Genomic DNA, 15,250 nt, shown 5'->3' on the forward strand with positions numbered 1-15,250 from the left:
TTTCCAAATTGAGAAAATTGAACTAATAATAATAATACAAATATAATACAACAATAACCATCATTATAAATAGATGGCAGCCCGTCTCCTTAGCTCGGAATTGTTTTTTTTTTTTTATATGATAATTCAAATGTAACAAATCCATTACGACAACCTACCCAATGATGATATAATTATAATATGTACACTCGATACTCACGAAAAACTCAATTTTAAAATTGAGTAAAAACAAAATCAACAAACAATATTCCCTATTTAATTATTAGCATAATATTGTATTATGATGGTGAGTATCTATATACTTTGGAATATTTATTATTTAGTATTGCTAAATATATTATAATATCACGAAATAATTATTTATAGATACTTGTAGTCAAGAGCGTAGCCAAGGAGGAGGAGGGGGGTGGGGAAATTTCCCCTCTAACATCCTTAGTTAACAAATATATTAATGTTTAACGAAGTTTAAAATATGGGTAAAATTTAATTAAAATACACTTGGTTGATCCCCCCTCCTCCCTATGATGAACTTTCTAGCTACGCCCTTGCTTGTAGTTAAACACTTAGCATATACCTATTATATACCTATTATATACCTATATTATGCTAACAACATACGATAATATTATAACGAGTTTACCTGCGACGACGACGGCCTACGACTATACAACGGAGTCACCAGGTTTTCGTATAGTATTAAAATAGTGTTATAATAATATAATAATACGAGGACCCCATATAGCGTCTCCACCAAGCGCACCATGAGCCCGTTGCCGCTGAGCGCTCGAGGTCACCAAACTCCGAGACAGTCGCGATTTGCGGAGACGTAGGTATACGAAGTAGGTACATCAAGCATCCGTGCAGCTAAACATAATAATGTTATAAATTAAATTAATAATATGAGTATGTGTAATGCAGTGTCGTCCTTTCAGTACGTGTACCTGCATAATATACTACGGCAAGGAAAAATAATGATTGGTCCGATGATCAGACAATAAATATTTATCTATATCCCGAAAGCCGTTCGCGTCGCTCGCCGATTAACCGCTCGCGTTGTTCATGAATCATGATACATAAACAATAAGCTTAGAAGCTATAATTAATGTAATTAATTTTATACACTGACACACATCCTGTTAATATACATATAATTATTTTTTTGATATTTCCATACTTGAATCAAAAGAAAAAAAAATGTTTGACGAAAAAACATTTCGAGTAGGTACCTACAAAAAAAATTATTACAGTGAGTCATACAGACTAATCGTGAATATTTATAATATTAGTGTACACAGCTGTACTAGTAATCCAATATCCACTATACATGATAGTGACTATATAAGTATATAATAAAATACTCAAAAATATACTTTAAACCTAATACTACGCATATTCCATATTGTAAGATAGGTGTATTCTTTTTTTTTTATTGGATTGAAAGTTTTGACGATTGAGGTAATTAGCCTGTAATGTTGGTAGGGTTGGTACTAGTGGTTAGGAACACGTGTGTATGTGGCAAGGTCTATATTATAGGTGGTTACCCATCCGGGAACTAGTGGCAGAAGCCGTTGCTTACTCTCAATCACGTTACGTGATTGATTTCAGCCACTGGGCCACGCTGAGCCACATTGGTATACATTATATTATAATATACAACAATTGACCAATGATTTGGTCCATTTTTATTTTCTCATTAGACGTATCTATGTTTTATTTTATTTTCAATGTAGGGTATTCTAACCATAAAATTATGATCACACGGCGTTATGGATAGGTGATTTAGGTACACCACCGCCACTGTTGACGATACATTATTCCGGTAAATATGTCTTGTTAAAATACATTTAAGTACAATACCAACTATAGGTAAGTGAGTAATAATTATTAATTAGGTGAAATTAGAATATAATATTTCTAAAACGGTTGAATGCAATTTAGATAACTGAGAATGCAGTATAAGTTATTTTTTCTTGTCAACTCGTAATTTAATATAAAATATAAATAATTATATATAGAACAGTTATATGAAAATAAACGTTTTACATATTATTATTGGTATTTATAACATTACTAAATATAAATATAATTTTTTTTTTAATCTTCGTATTTGGTAATACAAATATTACAATAAAAATAAATAGAATGAGTGGAATATCTAAAATTTAATTTAAAATTTAAATGAACGAAAATTAATTTTATATTAGCTTACTAGCTAAACATCTTGAGATTTCTAATGTACCCACAATCCATAATATATGTGTTATGAAAGAAAATGTAACGTTTTTCTTTTGGACTTTCTTCTGAAATAATGTCTCACCTATTATTATTATTATTATTATTATTCTATACGATACACTGCTATAGATATAAAAAATCAAATATACATAACTTGATTGAAATACAGGTTTAATGTATTTTGGGAATTAAAAATAATCTAAAATGTGATATAGTTGATGAAATACATTTTTAAATGTCGTCCAATTGCAAGCCTTTTTAGTTAGATGCATTCTTACGATACTTATTATTATGGCCTTTTAATTTTCAAAGCACTGTACATTTGGGAACTATATTTACGCATATTGTGACTCAAGAAGATATTAATTTAAAAAAAATATATTAACTAAGCAATAGGTTTAAATTGTGTGGTTAATAATACTCGATCACCTATACGTGTTAATGTTGTCTCCCAAATTAGTGTGATATTTTGCTTTTATCACACTTTATTTTGATATACTGGTATAATTTATATGTTTATATCATAGTAGCATATATAGTCTATGATTCATAACAATCATAACTTAAAAGTTTTATTGTATATGTATCACTTCATATTCTTAATTTGGTGTGTAAACTGTTGTGGAAGTTTTTTAATTGATTTTTATTCATGTTGATTGGTGGGGTGATCCCGTTTCGTCGTGTAACTGTTTATTTCGCATAATTAGATATATTATGATATAACTTTATTATCAATAAAGCACCCACCATAAAAATCCTAAATCTGTCACTCATTGAATTGTTTTTGGTAGGAACTGATTGTTGCTAAATCAATGTAATTGATTCAACCACTCGCACCTTCGCCGATATAAGCAGAAAGACTCTTTATTGTAGCTACTTAAACTGCATACGAATTATTATACTATTAACAATAATATTTTACCAGCAGTTGAACCAAAATTATGTATGTTTCAACAGAGCACAAAACGTTTTCAAAATTCACAGGTGCATTACATAATATTTATAGGCATATAATAATACTGCGATATAATATAATATGACCTGATGTGTAAAAATATGGTATTTTATTTTTATTGTGTTATACGTTTATTAAAATGTGTATAATACTACCTATATGTGTATTGAGCTATGGTGTATTTGATTGTCGTATTAGACCATATTATGTTATGTACAATACTATAATATTAGGTATGTGTTAAACTTAAACACGATTTATAGGTACGGTATAAAATTAAAAATCCTTTATTAAAAGATATAAAAATTTGAAATTATATCATACAAAACTCAGATTATTGATTGGATACTCAACCATTTCCCGTTTGAAAATTGAATCTTATTAATGAAAATCGGACAAATTAAAATAATAAAACAAAAGGTAATAACTAATAAGCATAATAGCCAATTGGCAATGAGTATATTAAATACCTGACGAAGTAATAAATAACCATTTTTTAAAATCTTTTATACACATTTTACACTGCTGTATAAAATAATTCTATACATCGTGTATATAATACGATTAAATTATACATTTGTATTATGTATATACAAATTCACATCACGACTATCAATGGTCATACTACGGTCGAACGACGTAGGTACATTGGTATAACGTAATAAGTAATGTATTATATTATACATAATTATAATTATTGCTGTATATTATATTATATTTTAACAGCGGGCCAGTACGAAATTTTCAAACGCAGCGGCAGACTACCTATATAGGTAATGGTAAGTCGCTTATAATTATAATTATTATTGTTATTCAATATCGATGTGTATTATAAACGCCCGTTTGTACTGACCTTGGACTGCCAACGACTACCAACGTGCGTGTACCTATATAATCTTTATATAGCCGGTATACTATATACGTATATAATAATATTGTACACCATTCATTATAATATATACATAGGTACTTTAATAATATATGTATGATATCTATACCAGCGCAGGATGTTATGTATAGGTACACATTAATATAAATATATATATATAACTACCTATATAATACAGTGAAATTTCATTGTATTAGAGTATATTAAATATTATAATATAAACCATAGTACAGTAGTGGTATACGAAGTGTCTCGAATCGACGTTTATTGAAATATTAATAATCTATATAAATATAATATATATAGTTATAGGAGGTATATACTCGATACTATATAGGTATATCGGCACCAATACAATATATTATTTCGTGTGGCGCCGCCGCCTCAACGGCAATATATTTATATATTATTATAAATATGATATTATACACACGTTGTTATTAAATAATAAAAACGAGGACGTATGATGGATGGTGAGATCGGTTTTAAAAAAATGAATAAATACTGCGCCGGACGCCATAATTCGTATCGATAGATACGCGTTATATAATTACTGTCGTACACGATGTGCACCTATATATCGCATACCACGGTAATTAATACCTAAGTAGTGAATAGTATAGAAGAAGTAATAATATTTTAATACTATAATATATATTATAATATGATAACCGGAGTCGTTGCGGCACATTAAACGGACGATCGTTAAAATACGTTAGCATATTATTATTATAACGAGTTTTACAGCCCGCCCAGACTTGTAAAATATGTTTTCGATTTTATATTTTTGTCTATGTTTTAGACAAATTTAATATACATTATAGGTACATAGGTAGGTACGTATTATAATATATTATAGCATTATAGGTACCTATATACAGGACGACAAATATCGGTAAAGAAAAATCAAGCCCGGAATAAGGACCCTCTGGGCATTGGGGTAAACATTCCCCTCTCAACTCCCATCGGAGCACAAGTACATGGGATTTAAAATCAAATACCTAGGTCTCTGCGCTGGTATCCTGCGCCCCTTCACCCCCCCCCCCCCCTCCTACTCCTTAAATAATTGTATTCCGGCGCTGACATTGCTGATATAATAATATGAATGAGGATAAAAACGCTCTTGAAGAAGTATTTATTATTGAAGTGGTGGCATACCTCTATTAATTTATTGTGGGGGGGGAGCAAATTTAATACATATAACATTTATTGCATAGGTATATATTACCTATATTATTTATGGTGTGGGTGAAAAGCTGATCCGAGATGACCCTGCATTGCGGAGACATGTACGAATTTGTTTACTATAAAAATGTAAAAAATACGTACGTATATAAAACATTCAAAAACTTTATCCGACATGTCCCTATATAAACTATTGCAGACATAAAATTGTATATTCGAAAATTTGACCCAAGGAAAATACTATAGGTACAGTATATATGTAGATTATGGCCTATGGATGTACAGTGTATGTATATTTTAGTATATATATTATATTATATTATATATAGTCTATATTAATATAGGTACGGTACACATTTACCTTATCAATACCAACTATAAAATAAAATACAATTTAATGCTAATAAAACGTGCTCTGAAGAATATTAAATAATAAATATAATTTTCTTTAGAAATCGTCCATCGATACGGACATATAACGCCACGGAATGAGGTATTTAACCTAACTTAACAACTTATAGTTACGTTTTTATTTATTTAAATACTATTTTGTGACTGTTATAAAAATATTAGAAACGAATTGAAAACATCTTGTTACTAGGTAAACCGTAAGGCCTCTATTTACACACTGCTGAGAGATAAAAAACTAATTATCTGAACTGAGCTTTTTCGGCAGATAAAAAAATGCATAATATTATAATTTTATCCTCTGAAAGCATTTCATCGGCAAACGGTGAGTTGCAAGACACGAGTGCGGGTAGTACCTATTAGGTACACGGTACCTACTATAGACGTATATATTATAATTACCACATAACAATTTATCAGTACAGAAACACTAATAATTAATATTTAATACTAAATATTCGAGAGAGAACAGAGGCCTGTGTAAAATGTTTAATTGATTAATATTATGCATATTTTTTCAAATACAGTCTTATAATATAGGTACCTAGTTCAGTATTAAACCGTCAGTCAGCTGACGTCCCCTTGGGACCACCGGCCACCGCCCCTGTCGTGGCAGGGCGTTATAATATAGTTGCTTATACAATATTTAACACTATAATATAATATAAGCACTTAGGTATGTTCTGCGTAAATTATGACGTGTAGAAATAATCTAAATTAACTCTTTGCACGAGACCTAATATTATTCAGTGGGTTATTTTTAATACATAAAGCGAGATGCATAGAACCTACCTGTAGGTACCTACGGCAACACTTATATCGTATTTTAGGCTACGCGCACGGCTCCATTCACCGTTTGGTCCGTTTTAAATTAATTAATTTATTCGTAATGTCATTAGGATATTAAAAGCTTTGAGATAATATTGATTAAAAATTCTATAGGTAAAAACTGTACGTACCACTTGCATAACGATAACATTATAGCTTATAATATATATACGAATGAAACAGAACGTCGAGTTCTCACGACAGCGACAGGTTTAATATATGTGATAAATATGAAATACCTATAATAGATGCTAATATTGAGTTAAGTGTACCCATGGTTGAAAAATATAGGTTAGATTAACCTAACCATGGGTGTACCTATACTTACTTGAAGCAGTAGCGGATTTGATTCATATTCTAGGGGAGAGGGGGGGGGTATCCAATTGGTCCAACAATTCTACTTTTAACTATTTACCTACTTAGGCCTATACTTTATTATCAACAACTTGGCCAGAAATCAGTCGACAGTCGGACATTTGGACTGTTTGGTATACGCCCGGGAAAACGGGTGCCCGTGGGACGTGTGAATAATATGTAACAACTAACAACGCCGCATCGAACGGTCACAAGGACTGCCTGGTATACGCACTGGAAAATGGGTACCCGTGGAGTGAGAAATTGTGCAGCTTTGCCACATTGAACGGTAACTTGGACTGCCTGGTATACGCACGGGAAAATGGGTGCCCGTGGAATAAGAAAACTTGCAACAGCGCCGCGTTGAACTATCACAAGGACTGCCTGGTTTATGCAAGGGAAAACGGGTGCCCTGGGCGCCAGCGGACGTTCAGCAACGCCGTGGAGGACGGTCTGTACTGGATGTTTTACGCGCCCAAGTATTCGGTTGCCCCAGAGATGAACCAGTTCTTCATGACTAGAACTCAAGTAATATTTTATCGTCAATGTTTTTATACATGCGACACATCAATATCACTATATCAATGGCGTAGCCAGGATTTTTTTAGGGGGGGGGGGGGGTGTTCTTTTTTGTAATAAAATGTTACTTGTGAAGGATTTCACACTCCCTACAATTTAGTCATAAACTGTTTTAATAAATTATAATATGCATTTTATAATGGTAATATTTATATTGATAACAATTATTGAAACATTTGACACATCTGAATTCTGAGGTACTGAGTATATAGATAAGATACAAATCTGAACCACACGTCCACACCCACGGTTTAAGATAGAATGGTTAAACTACGATCCATACATCCCACGGTACATTATGGCGGAAAAGTTTCTTATCAAATAAATGTTTTATTCACCGGATACTGGCGCTTCCGGTACCATGGCCTATCACTAAAAGTTGGCGCCAAAAGCAATAACTCCAGACGGCATTTTACTATTTACTATTTAGCCATACCACAGAATAGAAAATAAATAGAATTCTATTCTGTGAGACTGCGAACATACTACAGAATGTAATAATGGCCATACACATGAAAAGAGATAAAGGATATGTTAATTCGAGCCGATTCTATTAACCATGATATTATAATAATTATTGTAGTTATTATAAAATTGTCATACTTCTTTTTATATTAATTTAAAAATGCCAAGTTATTGTTGTGTACATAAGCCTCGCGAGGCGTCAAAATATCTTTTTGGAGTCCCCAAAAATGCAGATTTAAATATTGGGGGAAGAAACATTAGGGATGCGACTTAATAAAAGTCACAGGGTCCATGCAAAACATTTTTATGAAAGTAATATTGTCAGTACTTGGGACTCAGGTCAAGGATCTAGTAAATATACTGTAAATAATATTCAAGTTTTTTAATAATTTAAAAATACTGGAATACTTCATAGATTTCCAAGCGGTTATTCATTTCTTTGAGGACAAAATATCTTGCCATTGCCCATGTGTAACAACGTTAAGACATCACTTATTAGCAGTTAAGATTAGATGTGGTTTTGACAATAATTTCTTCAAACTATTAAAAAAAAAATTTGATATTAAAACAGAGAATCAAAAAAAGTTGTATAAGTGTTTGATGAAATTTCTTTGAGAGTATATCTGTAAACACTAGAAACCTAACTTACATGGTTTGGAAGAGTATGGAGATGAGTTCAAACCTAAAAGAACAGAAAAAGCTAATCACGCATTAGTTGTAATGATTCAAGGATTATCTGAGAAGTTTCATCAGTCAATTGCTGTCTTTGCCTCAAAAGGACCAGTTAAAGGAACATTTAAGTGAACTGTGTATTAACTATTAAATAGTACAATAAGTTAAATTTAATTCTTGAAATTGAATAGGTATTGATCTAACTAAAATTGTGCTGAAGGCGATTCTATTGTTGGAAAATTCTGGGGTTCAAGTGCTAGCCATAACAAGCGATGGCTCATCAACTTATCGTACAATGTGGCATACGTTAGGAATTTATGCATAATAATAAAAAATACAAAATTCATTAACCAATCCATTCGACAACAATCGCCAAGTGTTTATATTCTCTGATGCGCCACATTTGCTGAAAACTGTCAGAAACCGGTTGCACACTAAAAAAACATTAAGAGTGATTATTTAACATATTATTCATGAAATAGTTTAATTCAGCAATGAATATATAATTAGTAGTAAATACAACTTAAATAATTATAATATATACCTATTATATTACATTACTTGTCGATTAGATTATTCCAACAAAACCTCCAATCAAATGAGCAATTTATGAGTACCTTTATGAAACTGATTCTAAGTTGTTGACAAGAATTTATTCTAGACTCGCCAAAAATCACTATCAATTTAACAGTTTCTCAAAGATGAAAGTGAAGTTTACTTCACAAGTAAGATCAAATAACTCCTAATGAAAAATAAAATAAAAACGTTATTTAATATTGTGTAAATTATATTTTATTTAACAGATTTTCAGCAAATCAGTAGCAGATAGTATACGGTTTTTTAATACTAAATCATACCCAGGGTTCAATGATTATGAGGAAACAATAAATTTTACTATTTTTATGAATAATTTATTTAAAGCCCTCAATAGAAAATTTCCAGCAGAAGGGATAAAAAAAATAGTCAAGATTTGGAGGTTTAATTAAATGTTATGTGTTGCTCGTTTCTATGTCATTCTTTGATGTACTAAAATCCTAGGAAAGTATTTTATTTATTAGGTTATTAATAATTTGTAGAAGAGTAGGTAGTTATAATTTTTGTAAATTTGTTATATTTTGTTTAGTGAAATCAAATAGTTAGGTACATAAATATATTTTTTGGTTAAAGGTATTGAAAAACGCACTGATAGTTCTACATACATGGGAATTAAATGTGGCCAATAAATTACTGTCAGAAGATGATTTTTTAATAAAACAAACTGCAGAAGGGTTAAAAATAACAATTAAGTCCACAATAGAATTGACAAATTATCTTCTTGACGAATGCAATTTTGCTTATGTGTTGATAAATAAAACTAATCAAGACTTCTTAGAAGTAATAATTAAATACCTACAAAAAAATAACTGATCTAAAAAATAAAGTATAATACTATAAAATAATAATAATAATAAAATAAAATAATATTAAAATAAATACATTTTATATCATTTATAAAATAACTGATTTCCTAGAAATATGATTCATTAATTGTATGTGGATTTATTTTCTTTAGAAATGTTTGGTACCATTAGACAAGTTGCTGGTGCCAATGACCACCCTACTACACCTACATTTCTACAACTATACAGAATGTTATCGGTATATTCAATAATCAAGCCCCCCAAATCAGGAATTTTTTGTATACTAGAAGGTAAACAATTCATTTTTTCACTAATTTAAGTACTTTTTTTATTCTTGAAGAAAATATCGCAGTTATTACAATAACCAACTTAAAAACTATTTTAAATGATGAAAATGATGTAAATGTAAGGGAAGTCAAAATAAATAATTTAAAACAAAAAATTGATAACATTTTTGAAGAAGTCCAATTGAATTTTGAAGATGTTTTTAGGAAACACAACTATAGTGATGTCAGTTTTACAGCTTTTGAGTGAGCAGTTTATTTTATGGCAGGGTAGGTATACTATACCTACAGATTATAAAATAATTAAAAATAAAATTTGTTTTTATTATTACATTTTTATTTTATAGATATATAAATAAAAGATTAATAAAAACCACAAAATGTTAATCATGCCTTATGAGTTTACAAACTATTTAAGGAACATCCACAAATCCAGCTGCTAATTTGGTGAATTTGAAAAAGCGGGGATTTTTGACCCATCCAAATCATTATTTATTCAAACCTTTGGAGTCATTAGAATTATGTTTTATGAAACATGCTGAATCTTTAAGTCTTTTTGATTATACACACAAAGAGTTCTTCCAGACAGAGAACATAACCATAACTTTTCCATGTAATCTATATAAGACGGAAATCATAACGGACATTTTTATTATGTCTATATCAATGAGAATGAAACAGTATAGTAATACAAAATATCGGGAAGAAAAAAAATTAAACAAAACCAAAAAAAAAAATATCCAAATTAGTATCCTCTTAGGAAATATAAGCTGTTGGTTTTAGTGTATTTTATATAGTAAGATATTAACAATTACAAATTATAAAATTATGTTTTTATACAAACTGGATTTATACTTTGATTTACATATTATTTTTTTTGGTAATCTGTTTTGGTTTAGAATAGAAAAATTGAAATTAATAAAATCGGTTTATTTAACAATTGGTTCTTATTTTTCTTTGTAAAATTAGTTAATACTTCATACAGCTGATATTAGATTGGAAAGCTATTAAATACCAAAATAAAAATTAATTTGACATTTGTTAAAAAAAAAAATACACTAAAGTTTTTCTATGTTTTCAATCATTAAGTATTATGAAGTAGGTACTATAATAATAATTAATAATTGTAATATAATATTGTTATTATTTAATAAATAAAGAATATCAAGATTATTGTGGTAATTTAGTCGATCGCGCCACAGGGCAGTGAGTTTTTAATTTTTTTTATAAGAATTTCTACTGTCGAAATATCAGACCTTGTCGCTTAACAATTCTAGCTTAAACCGTGACCACACCTTAACTGACATTTTTAACTCTATATAAAAATAATACATCACAATCAATTACATTATTTTTAATCACATCAAATATAAAAAAAAATCACCCAGTACAATAATCAAAAATACATAACTGAAAATGTATTATTCTACAGTTTTATGCCAAGTTATAAAAATGTTCTTATAACACTAAATTAATGAATTGTATGTGCATTTTATCTTTTGTATTTCATATTAGATTCAAGAAAACTAAACTCAAACAGAACCCCCACTCAGGATATGAACACATTTTACACTTACAATCATTAAAAACACGTAGAATTAATACTTATAGCAACTTTTTTTTTAAGTTCATAAACAACAAAATCGATGATGCATTTTTACTTAACTAAATAAAATTTAAAACCAATACTTATAACTTACACAATAATGATTTATTTTATAAACCACATTTCTCTCAGAAGTACATGTTAAATAATCCCTTAAATATTTTGATGTCTTGCGAAAATAACCAAATTTTTAATACACTATTTAAATAATCATTTAATTAAAAAACACTATGATTGTTATTTAATTTTTCTTCAATATTATTTTGTATCACTTAACTCCACTCTGTCTCCCACCTTTTTATGTTTTATACCTATGTTATCATTAATTTAAATTATTATTTTATTCCTTAATTTATTTTAATTGTACTACTAATATTATATTATTTAAAAATGTGTTAATTGTCAAATATTATTATACTATAATTGTTATTGTTATTCTATATTGTTTATCGGACATTGTCCGTATAAATATTAATAAATAAATAAATAAAATAATAGTATTTGGATATAATTACCCCAAGTTGGTATTGAATAATAGAATGTGGTACATTTTAAATGTTTGACTAAAAATTTTGGTCCCACTCTAAGTCCTCCTCGAAGTGCTCCAGAACCATTGATTGATTGAACACCAAATATCTAAAATAATAATAAAAAAAAATATTAATTACAATATTTTTATTACATATTATTCAATTAAGAGTATTTAAGAATATAAATAAAAATTCACTTTTATAGGTTAATTATTGTTAATATATTATGTATATCATAAAAGTTAAAAGCAATGATGTTGTATGACAAAATTATCATAGTTCATGCCTAATTATATCCAATCCATTCAGCATACTAGGTTAGGAATATTTTAGACTAAAATAAAATAACAATTAATATATGAAAACATTCAGAAGAAACAAAGCTGTTTTAGTCTGAATAATACATTATTCTCCAAATTAAGAACTTAATATGGACTTCTTGAGACTAAATACATATTTTAGTGGTAACTGATATTACTCCAATGGTCAATCATATTAAGAGATTGAAGTTTAGTAAATGTACCTGGTAAAATTTGAGTGACCACTCATTTCAATAAAATTGTTTCCATATGCATAACAACAATATATTGACTTCCATACCAAGGCATGATATAAATATAACTAGTTATATTATACCTATAATACCTAAATTATAAATTAAAATATGAAACAAGTTACATAATTATAGTTATTGTAAATGTGTTTTGGGTATCTAACAGTTCATTTTTTAATTTAAATAAAATAATCCAGATATATGTTCAAAATGATTGGAAATATTTATAATAAAGTTTTTGTTTTGTTTAGTTTCATTGAGGATACAATATCTTTCTATATAATATTATATTAGTTAATATGAATTGATTTTTTGCTCTAGCTTTCAATAGTAAGTATAGAACTACTATAATATAGATGTTTTCAAAAGAAAAATAAGAAAAAAATAAATTATTACGGTTCCTTCTTCTTGTCGTTAAGTGATATCGCCCAATAGTAGTTGTGACGCAGCTTTAGTAAGATTCCAAGCCCAATATGGGTAAATACTCATGATTCAATGTATCATCAAGTACCACACTCTCAGCTTTTTTCACAACAGGAATATAATATGGTTTGCCTTCATCTGTCTTATACGCTAAAAATTGATGATAATAAAAAAAATGTCAATACAATTTATAAATTTGTTGCTGTAGCCGACAGAAATCAAAATTAAATATATACATACCCCAATGGTCAAGTTTATTTTCGGTGGATCGTTGTCTTCATTAAAGACTTTCAATAGATGGAACACTTTGATGGGCTGAGTTTCCTCGACGTCACTGAAAATACTCATAATGGGGCTGACGGCGGTATACTTTAATATTCTGATTTATGAAAAACAATAGTACCGTTAGTAATGAAACAGATTAACATAAACTAAAATAAGTTAAATTATGCTCACGCTCAGCAGATGAGTGAGGAGTGAGGACTGAGGAATAATGGAATTACACTTTTACACGATCAACTCTCTATAATTAATTATTATGTAATAACTTGGATGATAAACACAAGTATAAGTATCATTCGCCGACTGTAAGTGTCAGCTCGGCTACTCAGCAGTCGGCACTATTAAGGTAAAAAAAATATATATTATTATTATATTATTATCAAACAGTCACAGTGCAGATTATTGCGCGGACTGCGCGAATGATGATAAATTTTATCAGCGTGAGTGACCTCTGCAGGTGACAGGGAGGATGGAACAACTGTGACAGTGTGACCCATGACTTGTGCCCAAAGATATATATAATAATTATTATATAATATATCTGTGCTTGTGCCATCTTGTGTTTAAAGAGTCAAGGGGCAAGGGCGTTCGTAAATCAACTATACCTACAACTATACTATAGTAATTTAATCACCCTATAAAAAAGTACGCTACACACCAGCGTGGTATCGAACATTTTCAGACCATACTTATCTAAGTAACATTTTAAGACGAGTGGGTGACTCCATTAAAAAATTAGTTCAGGCTGTAATGAGTGCGAAATTCATCATAACCTCATTCCTCACGAGTCACGACCTCACCCACACCTTTATAAAACTTCCACTTTCTTATTGTTTTGTATTATTATAGGTACTACTGTCTACATCTGTATTTTGTACCTACCGAAATATCGATAGGTACTTATCGATCGTATAACATTTGCACTTTGCACACCCTCCTCCACAGGTTTTATCATTAAAATGACAAAAAATTGGTCAGAAAATATTCAATATATTATTGCAAGAACCCAAAACAATCTGACAATATTTTTATTGCCATTAGTTGTTATCACGAATTAAAATATTTTAATTCGTGGTTATTATTATTATCCAATAGGATGATATTAATAACTGTAAAATATTTTAGTTTCTGAGCGAAGTGATGAATGTATTGATTTTACAATGATGTGTGTTTTTTTTTTTATTTTTTTAGATTCTGAGCGAAGCGATGAATGTATTGATTCTACAATGATGTGTGTTTTTTTTTTTATTTTTTTATTTTTTTTTTATTTTTTTTTTATTTTTTTTTTTATTTTTGTGTCTGTCATCACCTTTTAGGACAGTAAAAGTGCTTGGATTTTCTTCAATAGTAACTTTTCTGATAGGAAAGTGAATCTAGTTGGTACTTTGGGGGGTCAAAAGTAAAAATTTCCCAGTAGTTTTCACAAGCGACGTGAAAAACAAAAGAAAAATTAAGGAAAAACGGGAATTTTTACGCAAAATCTGTTTTCGAGAAAATCGATTTTGGTTTTTGGTGTAACTCTAAAACAAATGACCGTAGGGACATGAAATTTTGACTGAATGTTTATATTAGCATATCCTATACACCATAAAATTTACAAAA

At 29.3% G+C, this 15,250-nt stretch overlaps 1 long non-coding RNA gene across 3 annotated transcripts; it reads right to left on the reverse strand.

Moving 5' to 3' along the window:
* Positions 1-8,265: 8,265 nt before the first annotated feature.
* On the reverse strand, positions 8,266-14,052 carry LOC132950290 (uncharacterized). Of its 3 annotated transcripts, XR_009665190.1 has the most exons (7): positions 13,823-14,052; positions 13,607-13,745; positions 13,340-13,516; positions 12,376-12,496; positions 9,115-9,312; positions 8,548-9,004; positions 8,266-8,438 (listed from the first exon to the last, which is right to left on the reverse strand). It is a non-coding gene; the product is annotated as an uncharacterized LOC132950290 (long non-coding RNA). The 3 variants fall into 3 exon arrangements; XR_009665191.1 differs by having other exon boundaries at positions 8,266-9,004; positions 9,132-9,312; XR_009665189.1 differs by having other exon boundaries at positions 8,266-9,004.
* Between the last annotated feature and the right edge of the window lie 1,198 nt (positions 14,053-15,250).

Source organism: Metopolophium dirhodum, chromosome 8, assembly GCF_019925205.1.
Source record: "Metopolophium dirhodum isolate CAU chromosome 8, ASM1992520v1, whole genome shotgun sequence".
NCBI classification, from domain to species: Eukaryota; Metazoa; Arthropoda; class Insecta; order Hemiptera; family Aphididae; genus Metopolophium; species Metopolophium dirhodum.